The sequence below is a fragment of the Macaca nemestrina genome, chromosome 14 (assembly GCF_043159975.1).
Source record: "Macaca nemestrina isolate mMacNem1 chromosome 14, mMacNem.hap1, whole genome shotgun sequence".
Classification (NCBI taxonomy): domain Eukaryota; kingdom Metazoa; phylum Chordata; class Mammalia; order Primates; family Cercopithecidae; genus Macaca; species Macaca nemestrina.
Genome location: NC_092138.1, coordinates 20,004,439 through 20,019,191, shown reverse-complemented (window position 1 = coordinate 20,019,191; position 14,753 = coordinate 20,004,439). Strand labels below are relative to the sequence as shown.

Here is a 14,753-nt window from a genome sequence, read left to right as displayed (position 1 = left end):
TTCAACATCTGATAGAGAAATTCATTCACCCAAAGGAGTCAGCTGTCACAGAAAATGTTATCTAATAGTGGAAAAATTACATAATGCCGATCTGCACAAGAACTAAGGAATTAGGCCTCCTAAGATAAAATCAGTATAAAGATCTCATTCTCTTCCCAGGTGACTGAACAAGGGAAAGATTCAAGCAAGCTTCTGGGAAGCTACTTATTTCAACAAACATTTACTGACCATCTATGCTGGGCCTAGGACTGTGCTAGGAGCTGACGATATATGGATGAACAGGATTAACAAAGAAATGATTTGTTCTTACTGAAGCTCTAAGCCAACACTAAAATCAAATTTCATATATTACCCTGCCAAAAATCACCAAATATGGAAACCTGGAGGCCAATAAAAATGAGGAAATAATAACCTCCTGTAACAGTGCTAGTACCCTAGCAGGAAAAAATGTTATTAAAGCTTTAATTTAGGGTAACATTTAGTGAGTATCTAGGCTTCTCTGAGCCAAAACAGGTTAATTTCTCATCAGTTTTAGATCATAACTTAAGAAAATACGAAGTTAATATGCACAGAAAGTACTAAAACCACACATTAAAAGAGAAATGTACTTGCATGAGACACTTGTTACCGAAAACCATCTAATAGTTTCAAATATTAGAGAACATAAACTATAAATGTCCAAAATCTAATATATCAGCTTAAATTACAAATGATAGAATTAAAAAGAGGGTAATTAGCATCAAAAATTCAAATTTTTTTTTCCTGAATTGAAAACTATAGGGAAATCAAATGTAGAGCGGTGAAAAATAGGCCCCAAATGTTAATGCCAGCAGAACCTGAAGAAACATGTCAGTCCTCTGGTAAGCAGGCTGATGACCTAACAGTTCAGACACAGAAACAAAAGGAGCGAATTCGGGTGTCTACACACATATCATTAAGAAAGATTATGTGGCAGATACTACATCACATTTATGTCTCAGGAAAGACCATGTGGCCCAGAGATGAGGGATGGTTTTTATGTCAATTCAAGTGAAAATGGTTGCCCCTAAAATAACCACATCTGTAATAAAGAAAGCTTGTCTGATGATACATGCAGAAGATGAGAAAAGTAAGCGGAAAATGAATACATAATTATAATGTGTCACCTTGCTGACATGGATTACACCAACAAGCATAATAATTCTGCTAAGATTACATACCGATAATTAGCTTTCCAGTGTGGGACTGATAATACATAGTTCCATTAACATTAACTCAAGATTATTTTAGATAATAACTGTAAACGCTTGCTCAGATTCAGCCATAAACAGGATACTAGAAAATTCTTACATTCATCTTTTAATTTGGTAGAACTTACTAAAATAACCTTCTCTCTTAAAAGGCACATCCAAAAACCCTCAAAGAAAAAAAATGTTTAAAAATATGTAATACCCAGTGAGATTCAAAATATTTAATAAACAAACAGTACACATCTTCCAATCAGAACAAATGCACTAACCAATCATAATAAACACAAGATTAAAAATCAAAAACATAACTTTGCAGTAACCTTGTGACTAGCTAGGTATCAGAGCAGCACGCAAATCTCACAGAAAACAGCAAATAAAGAAATTAAACAAAGGCATTTCTGTCTTGACAACAATTTCTATAAAACAAGGAACTAAGGGCCTTGGGTTTTGGTAAGAAATAGAAAGGCCGGGTACCGTGGCACACGCCTGTAAATCCTAGCACTTTGGGAGGTCGAGGCAGGCAGATCACTTGAGGTCAGGAGTTAGAGACCATCCTGGCCAACATGTGAAACCCCATCTCTACCAAAAATACAAAAAAAAAAAATTGCCAGGTGTGGTAGTGCATGCCTGTAATCCTAGCTACTCAGGAGGCTGAGGTGGGAGGATTGCTTGAACCTGGGAGGTAGAGGCTGTAGCAAGCTGAGATCACACCACTGCACACTCCAGCCTGGGTGACAGAGCGAGACTCCGTTTCAAAAAAAAAGAAATAGGAAGTAGTGCCCCTAAGTTTGGCTACAGCACCAAGATATATCCCCAAATGGTGGATCATTAGAATGCATTTAATAAGTAGAGATTCTACCAATGATCACAAGATACTCTCAGTCAGCAGAATTATAAAAGTAAATGTTACTTTGAATTTTCATACCTCTTGGTACTTTTTTTTTTTTTTAAGAAGTCACGGACTGAGTTAAACGCCGATTTCCTCTGGCCTCAGATTCTAGTACTTGGAATCTTAGACCAGAGGAGAAGGAATGTTTACTGAGACCCTCTCATGAGTTCAGCCTCACTGTCTTATTTTTTACAACCCATAAAAGAAGGTATTATTTTTCCTTAGTTTACAAATAAAGAAGCTATGTTTCAAGGCCTTAAATTTAACCAACATTCCAAGATTGATAAGTAATAGCACTAAGATTTCAACTAGGAAGATTCTACTACACAAGCTCATACAACCTCTCCAGGTCACTTTAGATGAGGACTGTATGCTTATTTCATCACTATTTTCTATTTCAAATGAAGTCACACTTGTGAAAGGGCGTCATAAAGTAAAAGGGTTGTAAATTCATCCAGAAGATAAAGATTTGCCAATATAAGGCCATGAATGAAGAAACTTGATACCATTTTTCTGTGATGTGCACTTTTTTCTTTACATTCCTTTGACGTTAGCAGTCAACCATTCCACACATTATTCAGTTAAGTGATGTGAATTAATCAGAGGAAGGCACATTTCCTCCCCAAGTGAACTGAGAAATAACCCCCTTATCATTTACTCCCCTAAGCCACCTCACAGAAAGAATCTATGCACAGAGATTATACCAGTTGTCAAAGATTGAAAGGAGTCAAAGTCAATAGGATTGTGAAATTAATATTTAAAATATTTACAGACACAAAGAGAAGAACGCACCCACACACTGAGACACACAACCACTAGAAAGATACGCTGAAAAAGAATCAAGAATTCTCATCTGGTTGCTGGTTTTCCTAGCAGACAGTGGCCTCTCCCACTAACTTCAGGGCCCCTCCGGACACCAAACCAGCCCTTGGGTACAGAGCCGAACAATGGCTACAAGGTCCTTGATCTCCGCGTGGCCTTTTCTAAGTCAGCTGACTTTTCAAAGGATGACCTAGAAAACTGTACATTCTCTGTGATACTCCCTAACCACACTGACCCACAATCTTACCCGCAGGTAAGTTTCTACATCTGACAGGGACTGCATCTTTTCAACTAGGATCTGAACCCACAACTTAAACAGTATGACAGCATGAAGGAATACATGAAATTAGGACTGAATGGAAAAAAATTCAAAGACATCCAACTGTCATTGGATATCCCTTAACACTTACAATTGGTTTTCTATCATCATATCAACTACCTTTTCTCCCCACCTAAATGACTAATTCTTTGAGGGCCGGTAGAAAACGTCACATTTCCTTTCAGTCTATCACAGCACCTAGTACAGAACTAGATACACAGGAGGTCTCAAATAAATACATAGTAGTTATTTCATATAAAACATCAAAGGAAAGCTCCATGTAAGAAATTTTTAAAACACTAGATTTTATGAGTCAAAGAAAAAATGAAATTTGGAAAAGGGTACTCAAAATAAAAAGAGCTTTGATAAGGTAGAGGAAATTCAGCAACCAAGTTAAAAGATTTGTTTTAGCCTTATAATTAGAAAATCAAATTTGTGTCTATAGTATGGGAAATCCATCCAAATATAAAGGAACACATCCAAAAATAAAAAAGAAAGAACAGAAATCCCTCAAGGAATGAAAAGTGCCTTCAAGAGGGAAAATTCGGAGAGCACTAGCTATCCCCAAAGTTTCTCACCAGAATTCTTTCTCTTGAGTCACATTCTCTATCTTCACCTTAAAAATAAACAGAACCCAGAAGTCCTTGAAGGGTGAATTTTTGCTTTCTTCCATGGTATTCTTCTCTCTTGTACCTGTTAGCACTGACCAGTGAGGACAAGGCCACTGATACCTTTAGAGATGACGAACCAGGAAGAAGGCTTTTGTGTTGTAGAATCTTTATCTTGGACACTGAGACTAAAAATGACAAGCTACGGCCGGACACAGTGGCTCACACCTGTAATCCCAGCATTTTGAGAGGCCGAGACGGGCAGATCACTTGAGACCTGGAGTTCAAGACCAGCCTGGGCAACATGGCGAAACCCCTTCTTTACTAAAAATACAAAAAATCAACCGGGTGTGGTAATGCACGCCTGTAATCCCAGCTACTGGGGAGGCTGAGGCATGAGAATCACTTGAACCGGGGACGCAGAGGTTGCAGTGAGCCTAGATAGCGTCATTGCACCCCAGTCTGGGCTGTAGAGCAAGACTGTCTCCAAAAAAAAAAAAAAAAAAAAAGCTGGAGTCTGAACTGTACCATAAGCTGCACTTGTAACACTTTGCCAAAGTCGAAAGCACCAACAATCAACTCACTCACTGAGCAAACACAAAAAAAGCATAATATGTGCTAAATGCTATTACAACACAAGACAAATTACATATCCTGCCTTCAGGGATCTGATAGATTGCTATGGAGGAACAAATGTCTATAAATCATCACAATTACAAGATGGGGCTGAATTTGCCCAAACCACCCAAAGCTGACCTCCAACTACAGATATCTGCACCTCTCTGCCTGAGGACTTTTCTCCAAGGTAGGGATGGCCACCTGAGAAGCCAAAGGTGGCAGGAATTGATAGCCCCCAAAGAGTCCCCAACTAACGACCATCCAAGGTTGGTATACCAATACTCCGGCTGGCTATGACTGAGCCACTGCACTCCAACCTGGGTGATAGAGTAAGATTCTGTCTCAAAAAATAATAATAATAATAATAATAATAATTAAATTAAGTTAAATGCTCCAGCTACCTTACCCTTCAGGTGGGACAACTTTATAGCATCACCGTTCCCCAAAGCGGGGTCTCTGGACCCATGCCAACAGCAACATTATCACCAGGTGCTCACGAGAAATTCAGACTCTCAGGTTTCACCCCAGACCTGAGTCTGAACCTGCATTAGATTCTCATGAACATGGAAGTTTGAGAAGTCCTGCATGACATCATCTCCCAGAGCTTCTCCCCAGGCTTGACCTCCAACAGTCCAAGGCCATTAGTGGTTTAATAATGCACCTTTATTGGCTGCCTTCCCTTAGTTATCTCACTTCTCCACTTGCACACCAACACCTCCTGCACATATCAAAAAAACTCAGACATAAACAAACATAAAACGTCATAGGAGTCAACAGAAACTTTGACCACTAGAGGGATCAGAAAAGACAATGAGAAAGACGCACCATTTAACATGGGTTTTGAAACATGGTAGGATTTGCACAGGGAGCGAAGGAGGAAAAAGCATCCTAGGGGTGGGAAAGAAGAGAGGAAAGCAACAAATATGTGAGGAGGGGAAGGAAAAGGGTTAGTGCCCTAGTTCAGCCAAAGTGTCAAATACCTGAAGGCAAGCAGTAAGAAATAAGGCTAGACGGCGGGGTAGGATCAGACAAACTTGACTGACAGATAAAGATATCTGGCCTTTATTTCACAACGAACGCAAAGTAATTAATGGTTTAGACAGATGACAAAACCACAATTTTTCTCTTTTTCTGAGACAGGCTCTTGCTCTATCACCCAGGCTGGAGTGCAGTGGAGTGATCACGACTCACTGCAGCCTTCACCTCATAGGCTCAAGCGATCCTCCCACATCCCACGTAGCTGGGACAACAGGTGTGCACCACCACACCCAGCTAATTTTTGTATTTTTTGTAGAGATGGGGTTCTTCATGTTGCCCAGGCTGGTCTTGAACTCCTGGGCTCAAGCAATCTGCCCGCCTCGGCCTCCCAAAATGCTGGGATTACAGGCATGTGCCACTGTACCCAGCCAACTGTAATTAACGTAGGTTAAGAAAAGTAACCAGAGAGCAACATGAAAAATGTAGGAAGGGTGGGGAATTAGTGTCTAGAGTGCTCCCTATTGTCTGGGGAAGTGGGAGTTTGCCCGGCCTCATGTGAAGGAGGAGGCCCAATACTAACCGAAGGGTAAACAACTGAGTGTTCTATGTGTGCATAATAATGTCTTACTCACAGCCGTTACCAAAACATATCATGGAAGAAGCAAAATAATAATCACATCACTGTGCATCTGGATAGTGATGTGGTGTTTTCAAGGAGCTTTTACCAACACCATCCCATGTGCTCCTCCCAACAAACTTGGTGCAGCAGTGCATGGGTCAAGGCTGCAGTGCCCAGAGCACTCCACCTTAACCAAGTGGAGGCCTTCAGCAGTTGATGATGGGCATGTGTTAGGCGTCCCCAAGACCACTCCCCCAGGCTCAATGATTCACTTGGAAGACTCACCAGTCTCAGTATATAGTCTTATCATGGCTACAATGTATTACAAGAAAGCAAAATCAGCAAACTGAAAAGGATATGGGGTGAAGTCTGGAAGAAACCAGACACAAGCTTCCATGAGTCCTCTCCAAGTAGGGTCACACTTAATGCTGCCAACAACCAGTTGTGACAATAAACATGAAATGTCTTCCAGGGAAGTTATTGCATGCAGGTTTACTATGTTAACTCTTTCCTGTACAGGGTCATAAACGGATTCCTGGACCTTGAGTTTTAATCCTGCTATTGATTTCAATGCTATAGCTAATTCCCAGAGGTAAACTGTCATAAATAGGAATCTGAGGGAGTTAGTACAGGTTGGGTATGTGAAATATACATACAATCTGTTCTAATCTGTCAGTTAATTTCAGAGAATAACACAATATGAAACAAATCCATTATGTGTGTGATAAGAAATATAATTACCTATTTCTATCTGGCTGCAATTATGTCAATAAAAAGGAAATATACTGCCCCCTGACCCATAAGATCTCAGTTCAGTAGGACTGTCTTCAACTGAGACACAGAACCAACCAAAAACATTGTTTTGTAAACACACACCAAAAAAATCCTAGAGAAAAATACTCGACAAGGCAATAAGAAGTAAACCTACTGTTGCTTTCCCCCATTCTCAGCATATGCCTAATTGGTACTACTAAATCATCTGAAATCCCAGGACTAAAACATTTCCAAGCATCATTGAAACTAGGATAGTGTTTGTTCCTTCTTTTCCTTTATTTGATCATGCTTTCAGAAACAATGCTTATCTTAAGGTCTCCTGAAATATGCCTTTTGGAAATTTACTGCAAAGTTATGATGAAAATTGAGTCATTTACATATGTGTGCTAACTTAGAACTGTCTAAACGTAACAAAGTCGGGTTTGAGACTTCTAACTCACAAATACAAGATTTTGCAATGTAATGCACAATTTTCTTAACCTCAGAGATATGGCCTTGGCTTGATGGGGTAAAAGATCACTTGAGGTTACTGGATGCATTTCTTGGCCTGTCAGGAGTACATTTCACTTCTTTTCTAGTGAAGTTTAGCATTGTGTGTGATGTTAGTCCTCATGAAAATGAGAGACAAGCCAAGTACTCTTTGCAACCTGGAATTGTTCAGCTTCACCAGAGTACTTAGCCAATGCAGATTCTTCCCACTGTGCAATCCAGGGCTATTCTGATGACTGGTTCTACATTCAGAAGTCAGACTGCACTTGTACCTAAAAAGCAGTAGTACAGAAACTAAGTCTTTATGGTTTCAAGATAGGTGAGATTTGCCTCTAACGTATTCATCACACAAGGACTAAAAGGCAAGGAACAACCATTAGAGAAAACGCATGCAAATAAAAGAATTGATACTAATATTTGTCCCTTACCTTTCCTTTTCAGCTGGGAAAGAACAAGTAAAGAGCAATCTAAAAGCTTTTTTTTTTTTTTTTGCAAAGGACACTTAAAAACCTTGACTCTGTCTCAAAAAAAAAAAAAAAAAAAAACCTTGACTAAAATATTTAATTTTTAATAAGTGATATAACTTCATAAACACAGATTCTAATGCTGATAAACTTATTCACTGCATTCCCTTGCTCAAGCAAGTCACCCCCTAGAAAACAAGGAAGGAAAAAAAAAAAATCAAACAGCCTCTACACCATCTGATTTACCACGGGTTCTAAAAATTTATATGCAAGAACATACAAAGAAGGTTGAAAAAAGTACTCACATAGCCATAGCCATGCATTATTAATTTCAATTTCAACAGATATGAATTATGCTTCATTTGCTCAAAGTAAATGTCAGTACAACCACATTTTTTCTCAAAGGGAATCTTGATCATTGAAATTACACAAGCAGCACACTTACAACAAAGGCAGCTCTCTTAGACTAGCACTTTGACAAATCAGGGATACTTCTCCATCCAATCCCCATCTTGTGAGATCCCAGACATCTGGGAACGGGGCAATAATTTATCCACATGCAGTCAGCACATTTTAAAAACTCAGGTTTGGCTTCCAAGACTGAACTCTCCAGAAAAGAAAATAAATCTTGTTAACCATAACTAGATTTAAGACGGTGTACCCCCACTATAAACCAAGGTACAGAACAATTTTTAAACACTGGTGTGAAGGCCAAAATTTTTTTTGGAATAATTCTCGTGAGCGAGAGAGAAGAAAACAAAAATGACTTCAGGCATTTCAATGAGCTATAATAATCATTGAGGCTAGAAAAGAAGATATTCTGGTAAATTACCAAATTAAAGAAGAAATAAATTTAGTGACAACACTGCTTACAAGCAACACTCACAACAAGGTGAGACTCAACGACACTCAGGTGTGTTGTTTGAGCCTTCGGAAGACCCACGTACATCTACACAGGTGGAGGAAAGATGGCCCCTGTAAAGGGGACATGCTCAAACCTTCACCCAGGCACCTTTTCTGTTAAAAGTTCCACAAAAAAGCAATATCCTGACCACTGTCCAGGAATCATCATACATCTGCTGTGAAGAAGGTCCTTCCACCTGTGGTGGCCAGCCACATGGGCTCAGGTCAGACTCAATTAAGAGATGGGGTCAAGGGAATGGGGTAAAAGGAGGGAGGGCAAGATCCTTTCTCAATTTTGTTAAATAATCATACGTATACACTGAATAATACAACTTTCACTTAGCTATTGAATTTTTTTTTTTTTTTTTTTTTTTGAGACGGAGTCTTGCTCTGTTGCCCAGGCTGGAATGCAGTGGCACGATTTCAGCTCACCGCAACCTCCGCTACCCAGGTTGAAGCGATTCTCCTACCTCAGCCTCCCAAGAAGCTGGGACTACAGGTGTGTGCCACAACACCCGGCTAATTTTTTGTATTTTTAGTAGAGACAGTGTTTCAGTGTTAGCCAGGATGGTCCAGATTTCCTGACCTCATGACTCGCCCGCCTCGGCTTCCCAAAGTTTTGGGATTACAGGTGTGAGCCACTGCGCCCAGCCAATTATCGAATTTCTTAAAGGAGAAATTTAAACATTGACACTAGCTAATGTTATTGCTAAAAATGTGGGCATACTGTCAAATAAAGTATACAGATTTCTAAGCTGGCTTTCTCTCTTTAAGAATCACTTGCCTTAGGAAGAGGAGGATAAAGGGAGATTAAATCTATTTAGCTGTAAAGTAAATAGGCACCAAACGAAGTTCGCTTTTCCTAAATATTCTTTTTCTTCTACATGGAAATTAATATTCACAGAAAACAAGGAAAAAGAAAATACTTCTTCCTTCCTTAACAATAATGGCTATTATCAACTGGCTGGCAACCTAAACTTCAGGTTATCAGGAGAGACTAAAACAGTTCACCAACAATGTGCACTGCCAAGGGTGCCACCCCTTCACCTGCCACCACCACCACTACCACCACAGCTGTGACATGTAACAAGCCCACTCCAGAAGGCCAATCTGATTTCCTCCTACAACAGGAGACTGTGCCACAGCCAAGAGCAGACGTCCCTCTCTCTTGATTTCTCTATTCTCTTTTATACCAAGACAAGTTAAGTGGCAAAGTCAAATGTGGGTAACCTATTGTTGGCTTCATGCCTATTAAGTGAACAACAAAGTAACAAACAAAGCCTTGGAATCAACTGGAGATTGATACGGAATGACAGACTATGGCAATCCCTCTTGAAATCTAAAAACTTCCATATCTTTACTGACAGTATTAACAAAAATACTTGTTTTTCCCCGATGTAACTACGAATCTTATTGTAATAGCTCCCTCTACTTTCCTTTAGAGAATGAACTGGGTAGAATTACAAATGCTAGAAATTGAGAATAAAGTGTAAATGAATCTGATCTTGGAAGGATGTCCCCACAGAATCAGTACGAAATTCAATAGGAATAAGAACTCTCAGAATTGAAAACAATTCCATGCAAATACATGATAAAGGGAAAAGGAAAAATGCAGAAGACTATGTACACATCACAGATGACCACAGATCAAAAACAGGACTAGCAGTGCAATGTTGTATCAAGAAAAATGAAACAAACATGAACTGGTACTGGTAGAGAAAGTTATTGAGTGCCCTTTGCACAAAAATTGCTGTAATTCTTGGGATTACTTATTTAGACAAAAAGACAAAGATTTCAAGAGTCACACGAATCTCAGGGAGGAAAGACAGAAATATCTACTCTGACTTCATCAAGGCACACATCAAGTGTTGGGTTTCATTATAGGTAATTTTTAAAAGATAAGAACAATCAGGGTATTAAGGAACAAGATTTTATTCCTGCTTTATGAGAAATGATGGCAAGAACTCATGATGGTTCATAAAAGGAAAAAAGCTATCCCCAAGGGTGTCATGAGGCCAACTTCAATTACTGGGAGAAAAAGATGTGTTCCAGTGGGTTCCAGTCTCTCCGTGTTCCCCAGGAACAGAACCCACAGATTTCAGCTCAATGAAAGATTTCTAATAAACACAGATAACTGAAGATGGAATTAATTGGGGGGTAATGTTCTCATCATTGAATGTAGAGGGGAACAGACTTAATGACAAATTGGGGATGTTACAGAAGCCACTCAAGTATGGGGTGCATGCTTGGACTTTAAAGCACATTCTTACCTGAGATTCTATAATTATAACTCTCTATGAAAGACTTCACATGTGTTAATTACAGTCATCAAGACTCATAAAGCACACTTCCTGGAAAGATGGCAGCCCTCTAAAAACAGAAACTTCCTTTCTACCCCTCAAGATGAACAAAAAGAAAAAAAAAAAAAAGTATAAGGAAAAACCTCATCTACATTAACAATAGCAATGGACCTATCAACCAGAAGTAATACAAATGGACCAAACAGAAGCGGCTGGGAGTCTACACAGAGCTCTTCTGCTTGTAAAAACAGTACAGTGTTGAGGGAAATAAGTGGCAAAGGTTCTCAAAGACTCCCTATGTCCCCCAACTTCAAGGAACAAGTAGTGTCTCATTAGAACTCACATGCCAACCTATTCTAGCCATGAAGGGGCTAAAGAGGAACAACATAGCCAACAGATCTGTTTTCCCCTCTGACCTGACTTATTTACTGGAAAAGGTGAGGGCCAAAATCAAGACTACTTTGTAAAGTGGTCTAGAAATGCAGAGAAAAAGACCCTATAGATGCATAGCAAAAACAATCCCCAAAACAGCAAGGCTCCATTCTGAATGACTTCTCATCAAAGTGGCTGGCTCACTCAAAAGAGAAGGAACAAACAGAATCAGTTGTGAGATGAAGCAAAGTTCATAGTAGCCACTGCCAGAGAGCCCTCCCTACCACTCTACTCAGACAACTGAACAGCTAAAAATAGAATATATACCATCATCTTCCAGTCCTCCAGCTCAGGTGCTAAGGGAAAGATACAAACAGACCCAAGACAAATAGGGAAGGAAGTCAATGAGATTCCACCCACCCTATTTTTGGACAAATACGAGGGCCAGACAAAATTTGGAGCATTCCTAAGCACAAATGAAGACAAGGCGAAGGACATGCAAAAGAAAAATGAAGAGAACGCTCTGAAAGGTTTACTCTAGAAAACAGAAGAAAAAAATGGACTATAATTGCTTTGCACTATATCAAGAAAATGTAACAAAATGTGCATTGTTGAAATAGGACATTCTAGAAAATAAGGTGAAACAAAAATTATCAGAGCTAAGAAAGGAAATGAGAAAAAACAATACTGCAGAACTTAAAAATGAATCTGAAGCATCAAAGATACAGCAGGCACTTCATTCATTTGATACCTACTTACTGGCACTTGACATTTATATTCCAAACAGTGCCAAATCAGCATTGCAGACACAAGATTTGGGCAAACCATACAAATAATGGAGAGATACAGCAATTAGAGGGAAGCTGACAGCTTTGGCAGAGAAACAACAAAAATTCAATTATGAATGATTGGTGTACCTAAAGAAGAAAAACGGCCGGGCGCGGTGGCTCAAGCCTGTAATCCCAGCACTTTGGGAGGCCGAGACGGGCGGATCACGAGGTCAGGAGATTGAGACCATCCTGGCTAACACGGTGAAACCCTGTCTCTACTAAAAATACAAAAAACTAGCCGGGTGAGGTGGCGGCGCCTGTAGTCCCAGCTACTCGGGAGGCTGAGGCAGGAGAATGGCGTAAACCCGGGAGGCGGAGCTTGCAGTGAGCTGAGATCTGGCCACTGCACTCCAGCTCGGGCGACAGAGCCAGACTCCGTCTCACAAAAAAAAAAAAAAAAGAAAAAGAAAAACAATTCCTGTGGAATATAAAAAAAATATTCAATGATAAAACGGGGAAGATTCTTGAAATGAAAGAATATCATAGAGATGGAGTGGGTTCAGTGCTTCAAGATAAATAACAAAAACTATAAAACACTGAAGCATGACCTGGAGTAGTTGTTAAGCTTTCATGTTATGGAAACAAAGAAACAAATAACCAAATTTTTAAAAAAGCAAATCACGAAGAAAAAATATTCAGGCTGGCCAGAGACTTATCAAATCTATCTGCTGAGAAACAACAGAGAAAAATCTACTACAGGGCAAGCACGGTAGGTAAAGAAGAGATCTAATCCAAGAATTCTATACCCATGCAAGTTGTTATTAATATATGCATGCCACAGAAAGGCATTTTCTGTTTTTTTGAGACAGAGTCTCACCCTGTCACCCAGGCTGGAGTGCAATGGCACGATCTCAGCTCACTGTAACCTCCGCCTCCCGGGTTCAAGTGATTCTCCTGCCTCAGCCTCCCAAGTAGCTGGGATTACAGATGCACACCATCAAACTTGGCTAATTTTTCTGTATCTTTAGTAGAGACGGAGTTTCACCACGTTGGCCAGATTGGTACTCCTGACCTCGTAATCCAACCTGCTTCGGCCTCCCAAAGTGCTAGGATCACAGGTGTAAGCCACCTCACCTGGCCTCAGAAAGGAATTTTCAAATACCCAAGAATTCAGGAAATATATCACCCATGGACCCATCATTTAAAAACCTATCTGAAGGTATAATCTAGCCAACTCATAGATGAATAAAAATAAATAAAAGCATATAATTAAATTGAGAGAAGAAATATTTGATGATAAGCATTTAAACACAGAACTAATGCTAAATATGCATCTTAATTGCAGACACAAATATATATATACACACATATATGTACACAATTTCTGAAAGAAAACAGAATAAAAAAGCGATAAATAACAATATACTTAAATGAGGTTCCTTAGGTTTAATTATGATTCCCTGTGATCATCCCACATATTCAGTATGAAATCAGAGGATTAAGAGTTTTAGAAAGTGTGAAAATAAATAAACTCTAGGTATGAAATTTGAGACTACTACAGAATCACTTTCAAAACATTAAAGATCACATTGGCTGCAAGATCAAATGTTAACTTGATGCCAGCAAAGATGAACAAAGAGTGAAGAAAGGCGGCGTAAGTGGAAAGAAGAGCAAATTACTGCAGGATTAAGAGGGCAGATGTAGGGGAATAGTTAGGAATCTATAATCAGGAGGAAGAACAGAATAAAGGAAATGTAAATTAGAGCAATGAATGTGGAAGTGATCTGAACACCATAAACACCTCTCCTTCCATCTGACACAAATACCCATATTATATTCAAATTAAGGTAATTTCAATTTTATGTTTAGCCTTTTAATAACCATCAATAAATCCTAGACTTCAGAAAGACGCCCTTAGCCACTGACAATTTTGTTTTTCTTACAAGACTTTTATCATCTGATATATCCAATGTTGCCTCTGAGAAGACTGTTAAAGAAATATATAAAATAAAATGTGTTGATGTTATTACCACGAAGATTTAGAGAACCATTCTAAGGCTGGTATTGCGAATTTGTCTATAACAGACAGGAACAAAAAAGTTAATACATGAAAATAAAATACCAGAAAAAACGGAAAATGGAGTAATCAGAGGTTGGCAAATACCTGCCAGAATGCCAAATCCAGCTTCTGTTTGTTTTTGTAAAAAAAATTGCATTTGAACATAATCATACTCATTTATTAACAAACTGTTTGTGGCAGAGTTGAGTAGTTCTAATAGAGGCCATATAGCCCAAAAGCCAAAAATATTTACTATCTAACCCTTAAAGTTTGCTGATGATCCCCGGTACGGGTAAAAAAAATTTCCCTCCCATGCAGGGGAGGGACATATAATACCATTTGGTCTCTGAAGATGATAAACTGAGAAACGTAGATTGAATATGACTACTGAAAGTTATATAGGCTACCAATAGTAAAATTAAAAGCAGAGTACATACCTTTCAAATTATCAGCGTGGAAAGCACAACAAACCCAATACAAATCCCAAAGGAGAAAGACAAAAGGAAACAATGGAGAAAGAGGAATAGGGGTAGCTGCAAG

At 39.1% G+C, this 14,753-nt stretch overlaps 1 protein-coding gene and 1 long non-coding RNA gene across 2 annotated transcripts in view; both read right to left on the bottom strand.

The window, feature by feature from the left end:
• Positions 1-14,753, bottom strand: part of LOC105498714 (G protein subunit alpha q) — a 321,416-nt gene that overhangs the window by 288,992 nt on the left and 17,671 nt on the right. The gene's annotated exons all lie outside the window — the stretch shown is intronic.
• Positions 1-14,753, bottom strand: part of LOC139358101 (uncharacterized) — a 46,352-nt gene that overhangs the window by 14,374 nt on the left and 17,225 nt on the right. Inside the window, exon 2 of the long non-coding RNA XR_011612427.1 lies at positions 1-14,746. This exon is cut by the window's left edge and continues 14,374 nt beyond it. This is a non-coding gene — a long non-coding RNA (uncharacterized lncRNA). The remainder of the gene's footprint in view (positions 14,747-14,753) is intronic.